General features: G+C 42.6%; 1 long non-coding RNA gene across 1 annotated transcript; it reads left to right on the forward strand.

Annotated features, from left to right (window-relative positions):
- Positions 1–10,635: 10,635 nt before the first annotated feature.
- LOC146186618 (uncharacterized) lies at positions 10,636–13,525 on the forward strand. Its single transcript, XR_014707864.1, has 3 exons — positions 10,636–10,710; positions 12,835–12,961; positions 13,069–13,525. It is a non-coding gene; the product is annotated as an uncharacterized LOC146186618 (long non-coding RNA).
- Positions 13,526–17,615: the final 4,090 nt, after the last annotated feature.

Consider the following 17,615-nt stretch of genomic DNA (forward strand, 5'->3'; position numbering starts at 1 on the left):
TGTTTCCGTTTGCCATCGAATTTGGCCTGAGTTTTCTGAGCTGCGAGACTGGTACCAGTGGGAGCTTGATTCCGGATCTCCTGAGTCTTGTTTGAGTGTTCGGCTTCATCTTATATCAGTTTTAGATGTCAGCTGGCTCTGTCATATTCGGCATGTGCATATGTACTCAAAATAAGGTCTCTGCCAAAACATGTCTGTTACCCTGTAGTTACCCAGTGCCCTTCTAGAACATTGTTTGAAAACAAACCTGAAACAATCAGATCAATGATTCTTCGTTTTGAACAGATATGCCAAGAATTAGACATACTTCATTCTCTTCCAAATATTGCCTGAAAACCCAGTCCACTGCCACCCTAGTACCATTTCCCCGCTGTGCGCCACATTACACTAACACACTTCCGTAAGAAACAAACACCACATGAACACATAGTACAGGAGTTCTTAGCTCTAAATGAAAAATACAGAAATTACATTGTTCTACACAGATGGGTCTAAAACAGAGTCACATTGTAAGTGCTGTGATACAAGGAAAATGGGAAAAAATAGTTCAGTTACTGGAGTTCTCATCAATTTCATGGCTGAATGTCGCGCGATTTCTTTGCCAGTAGAAAAAATATTAAAGACCGGTATTGAAAATGGCATCATTTATAGCAATTCAGCGTTATCACAGCATTAAATCATAGAAATGCTACAAAGCCTCGAATCGGAGACATCATACATAATATAATAGCTGCAGAAACACAGGGGCACACAATTAAATTTTGTTGGGTACCAAGCCACGGAATCAACGGCAATGAGAGAGCTGATGCATGTGTCGCAGCAGCCCGTCATACTAAAATACAGCCAGTAAACATACCACATAAAGATGTTCTAAGACTTGTAAAGAGATAACTGCGAGTAAAATGGCAGACTTCATGGAACAACGAAATAAATAATAAATTACACCTTGTCAAACCGATCATTGAAGAATGGAAATCGTGCAGTCGCGAAAAACGCTTCATTGAAGTCATTTTATATCGTCTACGCATCGGACACACTCATCTGACACATAGCTTCATTCTTATGAAAGATGACAGACCTCTGTGTGAAGGATGCGGAGGTGAACTAACAATAAATCACGTCCTACTTTCGTACACTGAACTAGAGTAGTTAAGGAAAAAATATTTTGCACATTTTTATACAGAACAGATCCTTCTCCATCCCAGCCTGCTGTTGGGAGAAGATGCATTGGTCAAAGTTAACAATGTTCTTCATTTCCTAAAGGATGCAAAGCTCCTGAATAAACTTTAAAGAAAAAAAAATCAGTCCTCATTTACAAAATAAAAAAACCTTGTTCCTGGCGCACGATAGCTTGAGTTGCTTATGCGCCAAAAAACCCAATACAATACAATGCAATGTTCGAATTCAGCCTCTGCTTCATCTTCTTTAACATAGGGCTCAATTGCCGCATCCACATCGTTAAGTTGTTGCTCACTAGTTGCAAACGTTTGATGAGAATGCTCATTTTTTTTGATGGTAGGTGATGTTTCGGCACCCAGGATGTCGTCTGTTTCTTTCGTTAGCCACGCCGCTTGGCTTTGGATGGTCTGTCTCTTCTTTCTCAAGGCATCCATGTCGCTGCTGTCGTTGATCGTTGTAGTCTGATCCGGTCGATATTCCTGAATTCCGGTTTCGGGTTTCGGCAACAAAAACTGTTGTAACTGATTCACTTCATTCATTTACACTTTTGTCGTTTTCAGTAACTTTGCTTGTTTTATAACAAAACAATTAAGCAACCAATACAACTCCATTAAGAGAGAGTAAGAGCTCGAAAAGATGCATACTCGTCAATGGGGCTCCCTGTTCATTCTGACCACATTCCTTTTCCCTCTGGTTCGAGGCAGTCCGCAATTCACTCGCCTTGACCTTGGCCCCTCTCCCATGGCTTCCCGCAGAGGGTCGCCCGGAAAGGAGCTGTCGCGGGCCATACATAACTAAGAGGCGCTTGTTTTCTGTCAGGCAAAAACTTTTACACACAAGGGGAATATACATGTCAAGCGTACAAAAAAAAAAGGGAGAAAAATGCAAGTTTCAACATGCTACGTATAAAATACTTGGCATGTCGTAATTTATAGTGCTTGTTCTGCACGGCTACACAGCGCTTTTCTACTGTTGCAGGTTTTTTCTGCAACAGGTCAGTGTGGAGATATGTTGACCAAAATGTTTTGTAATGTCTTTGGTGTGTTTTGATAATTTAACAGGAGCTGGAACCCTACTGTTTTAAAGGTACAAATTTGGGAATGAAGTGAAAGGGGGCACCTTTCAGCTCAACGAACACGCAATAAAAACTTGCCATTTGGCTTGTTCAGTCTGCAGGAGCGCTATTATTCCAAGCGTGTAGCTACCGCTGCTACAAAGGTTGGTGCTGTGATGCTCATGGTCACTGCCATATGGGTTGCCCACCCTCATGTTCATGTGAGATGCCACGGCACCAACCCATTGCAGCTCATCGGCCATCTGGATGCACTACGGGCTCCCACTACTGGGTAACGTACATGTATTACAAGGTTACAAACCACATAGCAGCATCTCCTACCATTGTGACATAAATACATTCGCCTCAATTCATTGTAATGTTTGATGTAGTGTATCTCATTGTACAAACAATTAGATGCCGCTACTGCATAGTTAGTGGCTTGGAAATCCAGGTTTGTTATGCTGACCATACCGATGTCAACATCTTAGATGGGCGTACTCACCGTGCACGTGTTGTCAGTGGGATGAATGCATATGTGTACCTTCTCTGGCACCTCCCTTCTGAAAAATTTCGTATAATGGAAAATATGGATCCATATATGGCTTTATATGAATATGGACTTTGCAAGATACGGATATCCACATAGGTCTGATTATATCGACGTCCACAAGATATGAACTCCATGTAAGTGAACTGTATGGACTCCATATGACCTCTATTTGGTGCAGACCACATAAAATTTATTCATGCGTACTCCGTACAACCGTGTGGCCAAGGGGTTCAGCACAAAACTAGTAAGCACAGTGTGGGAAGTCAAACAGTATGCATTATTGAGCAATACTAAAAAGAGGTGGCATTTTCTCTCCATTTTCATGTAAATGACAACAGAAAGCTTACCTACACATCCTCTTCTTGATTGCTTTCTCCTTCTGGCGTGAGTGGTGAAGAATTAAGTTTCATATTGCTTCCGTCTTTGGGGGAAACCTCTAAAGGTACAAATATACAGATTTCTTATGAACCAGGAATTCTGCTTATTGCAATATCAGTCACAATGACAGCAAGAGATATCAGTAATTTTTAACAAGTGCAGTAATTTACAGCTCATTTGGTGCTCATGATTGTTTGCTTATGTTAAATAAGGCAAAAGAAATCTTATCCAAGAAATGACATGATTGAAATCGATAACTTACTGTGACAAACCCTGGCAGCAGCTCCTGCAGTATGAGCTGCTGATGCTCGAGTTCTAGATGCATCAAGGCGGTCTTGGCTTCTTAATGGCAGGCACTGTGATGTGACGGCAGTCTTCAACTTCTTCCAAACAGGTGTCCATGCCTTTGTTACACTATAAATGTGTCAGAAGTTGTTAGAACAGTAATGTCTTGGATATTATATTTCAAAGTATCACATAATCTCCTAGAATATAAAAATTGAATAGGAGCAGTAATGTCTTGGATATTATATTTTGAAGTATCACATAATCTCCTAGAATATAAAATGGAATAGGAACAGGGATATCTTGGATATTCTTATCACATGCTAGAAACAGTAGAAAACAGAATATGGGACCAGCTTAGGCACTACCTTCAATGCAAAACCAGTCTAGAAAAGGTTGCAATTCCCTGCTCCTTTTGGTCATCCTGGCCAGCAGACAGGACCGATCAACTAAGTGGGGCATTGTACACAATTTAAGACTGGTTTTGTATTAAGAGCGGTATGTAACCTGGCCCCTGGACTAGACAGCCTATTTAGACATAAGGGTCTCGGGCTGCTACTTCAGCCTCATATACTATAGTTTCTATCTGGTGTATGAGGCCTCGGCCTATGTGCACAGGCAAATTGCGCAATCGAGATTCAAGGCGCAAGCAAAAGGTGAAATAGAATCATTTCTTTTCTCCATCCGTTGCACTCTGATTTGCGCAACTTTATCCATGCAAGCCTCGATGATCACCTCCTGACTTCTGCCCACTCCTGCATTTCTGCAGACCAGGCGTTCACAGTAGTGCACACTGTTAAGCAGTTGGTTAAACATTCAAGGTAAATTTAGCACAAATCTGATGAGGCAAGACAGGCTGCACAGACAAAGCACAGGCATATAACTGGTAAAACCAACTCGCTTTTACACTTACTCTATATTTTGACATTACAGTAGTTCGAAAATGTAGTAGTTCGAAAAGTGAACAGAAATTTGAAATACTGTTGTCATGTTGTCATGAAATACAGAAGTCATGTTGGACTGCATAGAAACAAGAACGGGTTGTCGGTGAACCGCATTCTGGCAGTGCCACCTTGCCCACTTATTTTAGAAACAATGGTTTGTACGATTCCATTATTATTTCACTTATCAAAAATAAATATTCCCTATAGTTTCCTTGGTGTCAAGTGGCTGTTGGCTTCCTTCATGTCTCATGATGAGCCACCTGTTTTCCTTACATTTGTTTGCTGTTTGCATATTTGAAAGTAATGCATAATGTTGTCAAGTATAAAAATGAAATAAGAACAATGTCTACCAGAACAATTGGATGCCTTAACGTGAACAGAGCATGCAGTATGAAATACCAGGATATAAATGCAATGGATAACCTTTATTGATGAAGTAATAATGCAATTTGTGACAACAGAAGAGAATTTGCACTCTGTAACAGTTAAGCATTCAGAAATGCAGTGAGATATTCTGTTAATAAACAGGTAGTAGCACAGGTACTGACAATGTCATAGATTGCACAAAATTTGCATAAGTAATAAGCCATTTGTACTCTATATCACTTGCATATTTCAAAGTATCACATAATCTTTTCAAATATAAAAATGGAATAGGAGCAATGTCTACCAGCAAACATGAACAGGGCATCCAGTATGAAATACCATGTTATAAATGCAGTGGATAACCTATTATTGATGAAATAGTAAAACAAGTTATGATGACTGAAGATAATTTGCACTCCATAGCAATCATAAGTAATTACAAATGATGGCCTTAGTTGCCTATGCGCCATAAAACACAACACAACACGCAATGAGATACTCTGGTAATAAGGAGGCAGTAACGCAGGTACTGCTGATCAGTCATAGACTGCACACAGTTTGTAAAAGTAAAAAGCTGTTTGTACTCTATTTCATTTGCATATTTCAAAGTATCACATAACCTCCTAGAATATAAAAATGGAATAGGAACAGTAATGTCTTGGATATTATATTTCAAAGTATCACAATCTCCTAGAATATAAAAATGGAATATGAACAGCAATGTCTTGGATATTCTTATCACATGCTAGAAACAGTAGAAAACAGAATATGGGACCAGCTTAGGCACTACTTTCAATGCAAAACCAGTCTAGAAAAGGTAGCAATTCCCTGCTCCTTTTGGTCATCCTGACCGGCAGACAGGACTGATCAACTAAGTGGGGCATTGTACACAATTTAAGACTGGTTTTGTATTAAGAGCGGTATGTAACCTGGCCCCTGGACTAGACAGCCTATTTAGACATAAGGGTCTCGGGCTGCTACTTCAGCCTCATATACTATAGTTTCTATCTGGTGTATGAGGCCTCGGCCTATGTGCACAGGCAAATTGCGCAATCGAGATTCAAGGCGCAAGCAAAAGGTGAAATAGAATCATTTCTTTTCTCCATCCGTTGCTCTCTGATTTGCGCAACTTTATCCATGCAAGCCTCGACGATCACCTCCTGACTTCTGCCCACTCTTGCATTTGGCAGACCAGGCATTCACAGTAGTGCACACTGTTAAGCAGTTGGTTAAACATTCAAGGTAAATTTAGCACAAAGCTGATGAGGCAAGACAGGCTGCACAGACAAAGCACTGGCATACAACTGGTAAAACTAACTCGCTTTTACACTTACTCTATATTTTGACATTACAGTAGTTCGAAAATGTGATCCAGTGAACAGAGATTTGAAATACTTAGAATTTTTCTCTTTTTTTGTGACACCTATGCCTATAATGAATTGCACAGTTTGCAGCATTAAATAAATGAATTCATCTCCGCCATTTGTTCAGCTAATTTGACTGGGCAGCCCCACACATACCGTTTTGATGGTGGTGCTTCCGGTGGTGCTGCCATTTCAATCTTTTCTGGCATGTATCTGCAAGTCAACTATCATTACAGCAAGGATGCTTACTCTCTATGCAGCCTATATGAGAAATGAACCTAGCTTTGAAATAGTGGTAATCTGCCAGAATATTTAAACTTTTCCTTACTCTTTTGCAAAAACACTCTCCCCCTGCATTGTTGCCATTATAGTGCGACGAAGCCTCACTGAACTCCTGCAGTGCCATGAAACTGCAATGCCACAATGAAAATTGCATCAACCCTATCTCTTGCTCTGTTTTTCTCATGCGATGCACCTCATACCAATTTATGGTGACAGTAACTGTGTTCAGAGAACAAAGCTCTGAAAAGCTGTGTTTATTGTCACTCACTACAATGTTCTATGCATTTCATTGCTGCTCATTTTGGTTATTAGGGTGGGGATTAAATGGTTTTTCATTCTATTTGTTCATCTTTTTTGTCCGGCATTGTGCTTCATGTTATAGTATACCCTCTCCCTTTACCGTGTTGCAAATGTTTGTACTGCAACACCTCGAAGATTGTTACTGTCGAGACAACTTATCACTGTTGCATATTTTGTTATTTTCCTTTGCTTAGCTATTTTGCTTTGTTTGTCACATGTTCATATAAGACATATGTATTCCTCCAATTGTCCCCCTGCAATATGCCCTTGAGGCATAGCAGGTACTTAAGTACCTGCTATACATATATACAATTGTATATATGTAAAAAAAGTGCATGTGTGAAGCTGGTGCCAGGCTGCAATATCTGCTTTGTTTTATCTGCTGTGGGAGGTGGGGTTGAGGATGGTGTTGCCTGTGTGTACTGACAGCATTTTATTGTGATGATATTCATAGTGGTGATATCCTCCTTCTATAACTAGAGACAAACACAGTAGTTGGCGAATTCAATAGCTGCCTCTTGTGCCATCTTGCTTGAGCAAGTGTGTATGGTGCATTGTATTTATTTGTGGCTGCTATACTCACAGTTTCAGATCTGTGTGGGCAGCTTTTAGCTTCTGTGTAAATGACATCTGGATTTTTGTCACAGTCGCATTTCTGCACCTTCTTTAACTCAGGCTTGCCTCTTTCCCTCATTCTGTTCAGAGTTTATGTTTCTTGGTGTTGGTGTTGCTTGATTTTTCCACTGAGATCATAGGGTCTGGGGCTGCCAGTTGTGGTGGTATGGGGGTGTTCGATGGTCGATAGCAGTTTGTGAAGTGCTCTGCCAGTGCACGAGTTTCCTAACCTGACTCGGTTGCATAAGGTTGTACCTTGAAAATTCACTCACTTTTCACTGCCCTCTTCAACTGTGTAGGTGGTGCTGAAAAGACACAAACACATGTATTACACACACCTGCCCAAAGAAGCGTTTTTGTCTTGTGATTTCTTCTCTTCGTCCCTGTCGCTTCCCGCGGTTGCAATATGCATTCCATAGTCTCGCAACAGGATGTGGCAGATTCCCTTTTTAATCAATGAATGTTGCTACTTGTAAAGTACAAATTTGTGTAAAGTGGCAGGTTATGTGGTGATGCATGGTTTCTTACCTCATGTCACCATCTGCACTGCAGAGGATGCTGAAAAAGCAAGTATGCATGTATGGTTAAGCCTATTGTACCCATGCTTAAAAGTGCCCCTGGATAAAGCATATTAGTGATGAGAGAAAATAAAGGTGTCTAATTACATGTAATTATTGTGTACATCTCCTTATTCGACCACGGTTAGCAGTAAAATATGGCCTATAGCAATTGAGACCTGCGGAGGCACCTGTGAGTATCTCAGTGGAAATGTTTTTACCATTCACGGCACAGTTATTAGCAGTACTAATATGCAGCAAGCATAGAACTAAAAGCACTGAACGCACTGTTTGATTGCATCAAACTAGCCTCCCCATGATGATGCTGGTACTATTACAGCTGTTCTTGAATCCCTACGAGGCCTTCATGCTGTTCATTTAATAAACCTTCCATATTGTTGAACTCGCTAACCACAATAGACTCTTTTATGAAACAGTATCTATTTTAATGACCAGGGCATAGCTCGTACAATGCTAGCATGGTAAACTCTCAGTGCAGGCTGCAGTGAGTCCTCCATGAGCTCAACCATGGCCTCAAAATGGGGCCATTTGATGGTGGGTATAGCAGTCCCAGTGCCACTCTTGTCTTTTCTGAATTGTTTTCTTCACATGCATATGTCCTTCAGGTTTTTTATTTTTTTTTTTTATACTTGGGTCCCTGTAGGATTGAGGAGAAAAGGTTATCAATGGAAACTTGCATGAGGCAAAATAACCTTGCTGATGAGCTGCTTCCATTGGGACTGCAGTTCTCTCCGGTGGGGCAAAGCTGAAGAAGGGGTCTGAGCCGGGGGCCGGTGAGCCACCGGCTGCCTTTATGCTGTCAGTGTCGCTTCGTCTGGGGCTGAGCGAACGCCGCCTCTTGCGCAACACAGAAGTATCCATTGCGGACCCTGCGTCTTCGTCTTGGGACGCCATGTTGTGCACCGGAGCGGGAACTACAGCGTTTGGTAGTGCCTCTCCTGTTTCTGGTGCGCCGCGTGAGGCTTGATCTTTGGCGCATACACTGAGCCTGTCTCGCGTGGCGATAGCCGACGGGATGTTGGGCGAGCTCAAAGAGCGGAGTGCATTCTTGGCGGCCTCCACTGACTGGGTCGCCAGCATCCAATTGCGTTTTGCTGCAGCGAGGGACTGCTGAAGGATATCTGAACATTCTTCAATCGCTGGGCGCCACGCGCTCAGGGCTCGCCTGGCTGTGGTGATCTCAGCCTTGCTTTTGCGAGCCCTGCCGCTAGACGCCTGGGAAGGCTCCATTGCCCATGTTAAAGGCTAGCTTTGAGTGAACGCTGCTCAGCTTTCCGTGAACCCTACGCCGCGCATCCGCGGTCGCTATCCTGCGTCTCCACGGCTGTTAGGGTTAGCGCTCGTCCCGCTTTTACGAGGAGTCAAGCAGGTTCATGCCGAAAAATACACATGCTCGCTAGAGGTTCCTGCCGATGCCGAGCGCTGAAGGGAGCCCGCTGGTCATGAATATCTGATGATGCACTGCTGCAATCCGCCACAACAGATTTCAACGGAGCTCATGCATCGCACGTCTGCTCACGACGGACGCACCTGATCGAAGAAAACGGAATCTCGTCGTCCACTAGCACTTTTGTCACGCATTCTCTAAGTCGTGACTGTCCCTTCGGCCGCAAAACTTTGATCAAGCTCATGGGGATGCTGTCGCATCCAGTTGCTGTCCTAGAATCTACTCTCCTAGTTGTCCGTTACCATTCCCCTCGCGGTGGGTGGCGCCCGCATGCAGATCCGTTGTCTGCTCTTCCGCCCACTGAGCACAGAATATCTTGTAGCTGTCTTGATATGTCTATATTGGTCACATATATCTTGAGCTATCAAAGACATCTACAAGACGTGGCTTGGTGCTAGTCTAGAAGACATCATCGGCAAGATGTCCGGATTCTGTCTAGTGAAGAATTTTTATGTCTTCAGCTACGCAAGACAGTTATTAGCCGGCTTACGCCAGATGTCTTCTAGAGTTCTGCTTCAGAAGTCTACCATACTTCCTAACAAGACGTTTCAGGGTCACATATATGCGCCTATAGTGCAATATGTACACAGTTTAACTGGACGACACTGTTCTGCATACTCTAAGTATAAATTGTGGAAGGTTTGTTCTAGCAATTTTTCAGCTTGCAAAATACTGTATCCAAAGTGCCTGCGCTTTTGAATTAAGCATGCAATTTAGGCTGTTTCCAGCATGCAGGACCAATATGGCACCAAGAAATGCTGTTTAGGCGATGGGTATCTGAACATAATGTACAAAAGCCGCTGACACCTTCATTTCTGCAGCCGATAGCCACACGCGTACTGTGTTCGACCTCGCTGGGCGCAGTCCAGTCCGCCGGAAGACTCCAAACTCCTAGTGTTCACAACGACAAAGTAAGCTAGCGATGTATCCGTGTGTGATAAAAGCCAGTAGTTAACACAGAGGAAAGATTTGCTGCGCCGATGTTAATACGGAACGCCAGCTATGCACGATCCGCCATTCCCAAACTTCGCGCGCCGTGGCCTTTTCGCACCCCTCCTCTTTACAGCGAGATAGAAAATAGTGCGCCAAAATAATTACGCAAGACGCAGGTTGTATTTACCGTTTTGAAACAAATACGTCATAAGCAACAGTTACATTTTACTTGTATAGCTTGTTTTATGAAATATATTTCAGATTTCTATTGTTTTTAAAGTTATTGTATCAATGCGCTGCTCGGCGGCTGGCCATTTCAAATTTTCGTCGTGTCTAGTCGTGTCTGCACGTTAGGCCGTTGGTTTGCGACTGCGTTGAAAATGTATCCCGCACAGCGGCTGCTACTTCTGGCTGCAAGGCAAGCTTCGCTGGGTGAGTAAGAAATTGTTTCTTCTAAATGAGTCACTTAATGGAGCAGTAAAGCGACTGAGTGTTTTCTTTTTCCGATAAAAATGCTGCAAGGACCGTTGTTTGCATCCGCCGGCGCAGGCTGTACGGGCGAGCAAGATAGCGCGCGCGGACCGTTTAGTCAGTACGAAAGGCGGTGTTTTATGGCGAATCTACAGTTTTGTGCATGCAGGAAGGTTTTTCGCTTGTAATTCCACTCGCCGCGTTTCGTGAACTGCCATTGGCGGCGGAACCTCGCGATGTAATTCTTCAAAATGAGCTTGGCGATCCGACGTCTTTCGTTGATTGCCGCTGGTTCTAACACTTTCCCAGGGAACACAACTGAGCACGAAAGTCTGCATGCTTAGTGTGGCCTTCACTCTGCAATAAGATACAGAAAATACGCACCGTCGAGTGGAAGCCGTGCATTGTTTCTCAGCCTGCAGAGCTCTATACGCGCTAAGTTATGCCGCGGTTGCGAAAAAGAAAAAGAACGATCTCAATAAGCCGCCTTAGAGGGGAGGGTAAGGTGCATTCTGGCCACAGCGACTCTCCCAACTGCTAGCAAAATACTCTCGGTCTGTTCACAGGCACAAGTTGAAACACATGGCGAGATAGGAACGGCGTACAAACATTCTGCAGTGATTTAATTTTAATAGTTCATAAAATGTTTACAGCCAGCCATTACATTGCCGTGATTAAGTGATTTTACATTTTCATATAGTCAGAAAGCACAATTTAGTTCTTTTTAAGTTCCTGAACTGCATGCTGTGTGATGTGCTGGTGCTCTATTTGCTTTGGTCCTCAGGGTTTTTTTTTTTTTTTTTTTTTTTATTGGCGGAAATGTTTTAAGAAATTAAGCTTCAGTTGAATTGGTACAGAAAGAAATCGAAAGCAAATCTTTCGGACGGACCTCATATAACGAAAAGCCTATTATAATACACAAAAACATATCAATTTCATTTGTTTTCTTGCTTCAGGGCCAATAGACTCTTCCTATCCAGAACTGGGAAAAGAAAAGAGAGTACTGAATCAGAACTTACTTTTAAGGCGTATAGAATGTAGCCATGTTATAAATGGGTTCAGTGTATGCCTTCTGGCTGTCCTCAACAACAAAGCTGTGACTCCACGCAAACCTTTTGATAGCATATGGACTCCTCCCGAAGTGAAGGTGTTTGGCATCAAAGGTGAAATACCTTCATTTAATTTCAGTCCAGTTCAGTCGTTCAGTCGTGTCGGACTCTTCGTGACCCTATGGACCATATCACGCCACGCTTTCCGGTCTCTCACTATCTTCCTAACATCACATAACTTCCTCTGCAGTGCCTCGAGGATGCCATCTAACTATCGCGTTCGCTGCCTACCCCTTCTCCGGCGACCCTCAACCTTTTCCAGCATCAAATCTTTCTCCAGCGACTCCTCTCTTCTCATCAGATGACCAAAGTAGCTGAGCTTTAACTTTAGAATTAATTAACTTAGAATTAAGTTTAGAATTTAGAATTTAATGCTCTTTTTCACATTGTGCTGTTGTGTCTGTGTTTGGTGCTCTTGTTATTTTGTGTCTGCGCGAATTTTCATGTAAACAAAACACACACCCAACAGCTCAAGCAAGTGAGCTATGCATTCTTTTTTTTTTTTTTTTGCTCTGGGTGCATGCTCGCTGTTTAAAATATTGCTTTCATTTGTTCTAGGTAATGCATCCATACATAGATACATGATACATAGATTTATTTCTTCTCTACATATGTCGAATGAAACACTTAGCAAACTCAGAGGCAGGAACCTTACCCAGCATAGAAAGTGACTCGCAATAAAAAAAAAAAGAAATGTATAAATCAGGAAAATGGTGGTTCTCTTCAGGTGTGTCTGTTGGTGAAGACAAGAAAATGTTTTAGCCTTCGAGGTCATCAAGGAGTTATTAATATACATATATTATACTCAGCACTATTTTGTGCTGCTAGTGCGTGTCTTGGTTAAACATATTTCTATTGTGTACTCAGTACTCTCAACCTTATGTGACATATTTTGAGGTTAAATTCTTATCCTGTGTTTTGTAGTCAGTGATTTAAACTTCACAAGAAATCTTTAAAGCATTGGAACACCTTGCAGGTTGCCACCACCTCCACGGCTGCCTAGCAACTATCCTTTTCCTGTCTGTGCTGCAAACAACTTAGCAATGAGGGCCACATGACTGACATCTCACTGGGCAGTCGCGGGCTACTGACTGAATACACAGGTATGGTTTGACTGTGCCAAAAACTTAGAGTTGCCAACAGTGGGACTTTTTCCTTCTGTTTGGGAGCTCATATATCTAAATCGTGCTTTTGATTTTAATCCTGGCAGGTGTGACATGGAAAGCCTTCAACACCAATGAAACTTAGTTTTGCCGACGTCACAAAAGAGTGGTTGGTGTTTGCCTTGTGACAAAGACCAAGTCCACATCTAAAGGCGCTGCACAGCCACCATGAACAGTGCCACAATAGCAAGCAGCTGGGATCAAGGCACCTTCTGTGCTCATTTACAACTCAAGTTTGAAGCTTTGTAATTTTGCAAAGGTAGGCCTCCAACAATTGACAGAGAGGAGCCTCCCAATCAATTGAGCCACAAAGGAATTCCCCCTTTCATGGCAGTAGGTGACAAAAAGAGGCAGTGCAGCTGGTGTTCAGTACCGATAAAGAAAAAGCTGCCCAGCCTAGTTAGCTGTGGACAAGGGCTGGAGTGGTACCAGTGTTGAGAATGATCTGATTGGCAGAAAAGCCTCCTTTGAGGGATATTCGCCCCTTCATTCTTAATTTGTAACTGACTGGAGTGGATCTGATAGCCCCCGAAGTTTTCTTTTCCTTTTTTTTTTTTTTCAATTTTCTCTGCCCTCTAAGGTTGTACAGAATAACAGATGCACAACCCATGCCAGCTCTCTCATTTTACGATGCTTTCATGCCAGAATGTTGGCAGTGGTATTCAGACCTTGTTTTTTTTTCAATGCCTTTTCTCCATGCATAATAACAGGCTATTTAGCGTAACACAGTCGCACACAAGACAGAGGACACCATCAGCACTTACAACTGTTCAGCGGAAAGCAGCCGATATACATAGCCTACTCAGGTGATGCGCACGGGTACAAGGCAACATGGAAACAGCACCATTTTGTCAAACTATGCGAGATAAATTTTTCTTCAGTCTCATAAGAAAAACCAATTTGCTGCTGACACAGCTGTAACCTGCTTTTTTATATGAAGAGCTTCTAGTGTTTCATGAGCCGTTACCCACAGTTTTCACAATTGGTGCAAACCCTACGGTGCAAGAGAAGTCGCTCACCTTCATTGTTAATGTCTTTTGCATGTTCCCTAAGTTGGCCATTGATGCAGAATCCTGCTTGTGCAAAATAAGATTTTTCTACATGACAGTTGAATTTTATAGACGGTGGTGCACTTTACGAAATGCTGGCCATGTCTCTTCTTACAGCCGACCTGTTTGCTTTCGTAGCTTATGTGATGGCTTAGCTGAGCAAGCTTTCAGGGAGCAGAGGATACCATCTATACATTAAACAGGTTTGAGCTGTGTCAGTGACACTCCAGCTTTTCTTTGAGGCTGAACAGATATTTCTCACACTTGCTTTGATAAGATTGGTGCTGTTTTCCTGTTGCCTTGTACATGTGCACATCAGCAGTGAAAGCTATGTGTCCGCTGCTTTCCCCTAAATAAACAGTTGTAGTAAGTACACGTGGTGTCTTCTTTCTTGTGTGTGTCTGTGTTATGCTAAATACCTTTTTATTTCTGAAAAAACAACCATCTCAGCAGTTAACTTCCTTCTTTTTATACCAGCATAATGTGAAGAGCAGCACGATGTGCAACACTGAATTTTATTCTCTCTCTTTTTTTTTTTTGCTGTGCCTTCTGTACTCCTCGCAAGCTGTTTGCTGCACTACAAAAGGTAAGGCCAGTTGGTGCCATCATGGCTGGTTCATGCTGCCCTTATCTTTTGTAGTGCTGCAAACAGCTTTTGATATGGAATATAGTGGTTGGTATGTACAATGACAGGGATGCGAACCTTTTGCTCCTTCCTTTTTTTTTTCCTTATGATGCCTTCTAGTGTTTCTTGTAGAGTGATGTATGACCCTTACCTGCTACCTTTTCCTTGGTACTTTTTAGTTATGATAGTAGAATGTAACTATGACAGGCATGCAGCCATTGCATTTTTTTTCAGTGCATTCTAGTCATGCTAACAGGAACAGCAGCAGTGAAGCAGTCTTGGCTTCTTTTTTTGCAGTGTAGATTTTTTAATGGATTTGATGTCGTGCCTAATGCTCAAGTGTTTATACAGTTTCTACAAGATGTATGACCAGCATTCAGTTGGTGACATGCATGCACATATAGTATGAAATGCAACACGTGATGATGGTCCTTTGTGAAAGAGCCTTTTTCTGTATACTGAAGCTTTTTCATTCGAATTTGTTGCTTTGTTTTATTTTGTACGAACATTATACAGATAGTTCGTTCAACCACTCAACCAGTTTTGTACACTTTTGCATACCTATCCCTGTTTATTTCTAGTCATTTCCTGTTGTTTGGAGTATGGATGCCATTCTTTTGTAAAGAGATCAATTTAAGCTTGGAGAGAACTGCATTATTATTTTGTCATTTTCATACCACTTGTAGTGTCTAGTTTCTGTGCTTGTAACTTCGTAGTGCATTGTTGAAAAAAAATCAAATATATGATTTACACATTTTGTTTCCTAGCACCTTTTGTAGTTATTGCCGAATCTCCCAAAGAGCACCCAACCATGGCTGTCCACCGTACAGTGTGGCATGTTTTGTAACAAAGAATGTGTACAGTTCTCACTTACTGTTTGCAGTTTTAATGTCTGTGAGAATGAATGACAATGTGCATCATTCTTTACATGTCATGTGTTCATGAGTTGGCTCTTTCTGGTGTTTTCTTCCTTGGTACAATATTAGGCTTCAGAGAACCACATTTTTTCATTTGCATACTGTTGCTTGTGGCTTTCCTTGCTTTTAACATGCATGAGATTGTTTAAGTTGCCTATTTGCAATGTATAATGTTGAGGAAATTAAAGAGTTCTGTAGTTTACTCATCTCATTTTCTAGCATTGGGTGCAGTTACTACCAAACTTTCTAAAGAGCACCTGATGGCCATTAACAGTGAAATGTGGCACGCTTTGTAATAAAAACATACAGTTCTCATTACTAGACAACAGTTGTAGTGCATGAGAATGATTTACAATTGTACATCAGTTTAGCTTGCATCATAACTGAATGTGTGAAAGAGCACTGTGGGTGTGTGACGGCAATGCAGCTTCAGTTGTAGTAGCATCTGATGAGACTATATTTTTTGTCTGGCAGTGGTGTTGAAAACCTCTGCAAATACATAAGCATTTCAGACAGTTTTGCGAGAAATAGCAGGGAATAAATAATTTAGAGCATTGCAGGAGATTCTAGAGCTCATTTTATACATTCAGAATCTATTTTAATGATCTCTAGATGATGACTTGCAAGACGTCTTGCAGCTTAAAAAAGTGGGTGCATTAGCTGAGCTAGAAGGCAGCTACAAGAAGTACCAAGACATATAAAAACATCTTTCATATCTTATCAAAGCATCTTTTAAATGTCTATCAGCTGTCTTGGGTGCCACTTCAGATGTCTATAAGGTGACTTGTTTATCTTGGGCAAGATGCCTTATAGCTATCTGCTAGACTGACTTACGTTTAGTAAGTTATTTGTCTTCCAGATTTCTAGGAGATATCTTGCAAGACGTCTTGTAGCCTAAAAAAGTGGGTGCATTAGCTGAGCTACAAGATCACTACAAGAAGTATCAAGACATCTGGCAATGTCTTGCATATCTTGTCGAGACATATTATATACGTTTAGTAGCCATCTCAGAGGTCTACTGAGACATCTATCGGGCATCTTGCTTGTCTTGGCAAGACAGTTTATAGCCGTCTCATAGATGGGTTGGTGTTTACTGGGCGGCTCCTGCTGCCTCAGTTCAACCTTCTCTTCAGCCGCTATTTCCGTGCCTCCTGGTGATCCAAGTGTCGCGTGCCACCACCGCTCGAGAATTGGGATACAAGCTGGCCCCGTGACCACCTCACCTTCTGGGTCAGCCTTCAACACTATTGGCCTAGGGTTCTGCTGCCCCAATTTCACGCATCGCCAAAAGCGCTGAGATGCCCGTTGCCCCGCCGTTCTGAGTTCTTCCATCAATCGCCTATCTAAGGAGTGAAGCCAGGATTGCATCAAGGCTGTTGCTTCCTGGTTTCGGGCTCTATAGTCATTCCATGCACTGGCTGTGGCCACCTCGTCCCGCTCTTTGGCCGCCCGCCGGTGTACCCTACTTGTTTCCTGGCGTCGACAAATTGCCGCAGCCACTTCCGTACACCACCATGCTTTGCCCGTACGCGGACATACCATACGGCTTTCCCGTACGAGTTGCCTTCCTATTGCACCCACCAACTCCTCATAGGAGTCGTGCTCGTTGCCCTAGCCAGTTTGGAACCTCTTGCAACGCAGCCTCGGTTAGTCGTCTTTGAAGTGGTCCCTGGGGTTGTCTTCGTCTCCGATGTTCGTGTCTAAACGCCAGCCGGATCCCGTTGTGGTCACTCCCTAGGTTTCCCTTACCATCTTCATCTATCACCATATTCTCAAGCGCCTCGTATGGCCCATCTGTCATAAGGCAATAGTCAATCGAGGATTGCATCTCTCGAGCTGCCCATGTTATGCGCCTCTCGCACCTGTCTGAGCCATTCACGCAGACTAGCTCCGCTTCCTCTAACATTCTCATCAGCAGCCTGCCATTTGCGTCAGTGTGCCAGTCAAAGTCCTCAAAGTGGGCATTGAAATCCCCCTGGACCAGTATCTGAACACTCCCGGCG

The sequence above is a fragment of the Amblyomma maculatum genome, chromosome 6 (genome assembly GCF_055883805.1).
Source record: "Amblyomma maculatum isolate TAMU_Amacu chromosome 6, ASM5588380v1, whole genome shotgun sequence".
NCBI classification, from domain to species: domain Eukaryota; kingdom Metazoa; phylum Arthropoda; class Arachnida; order Ixodida; family Ixodidae; genus Amblyomma; species Amblyomma maculatum.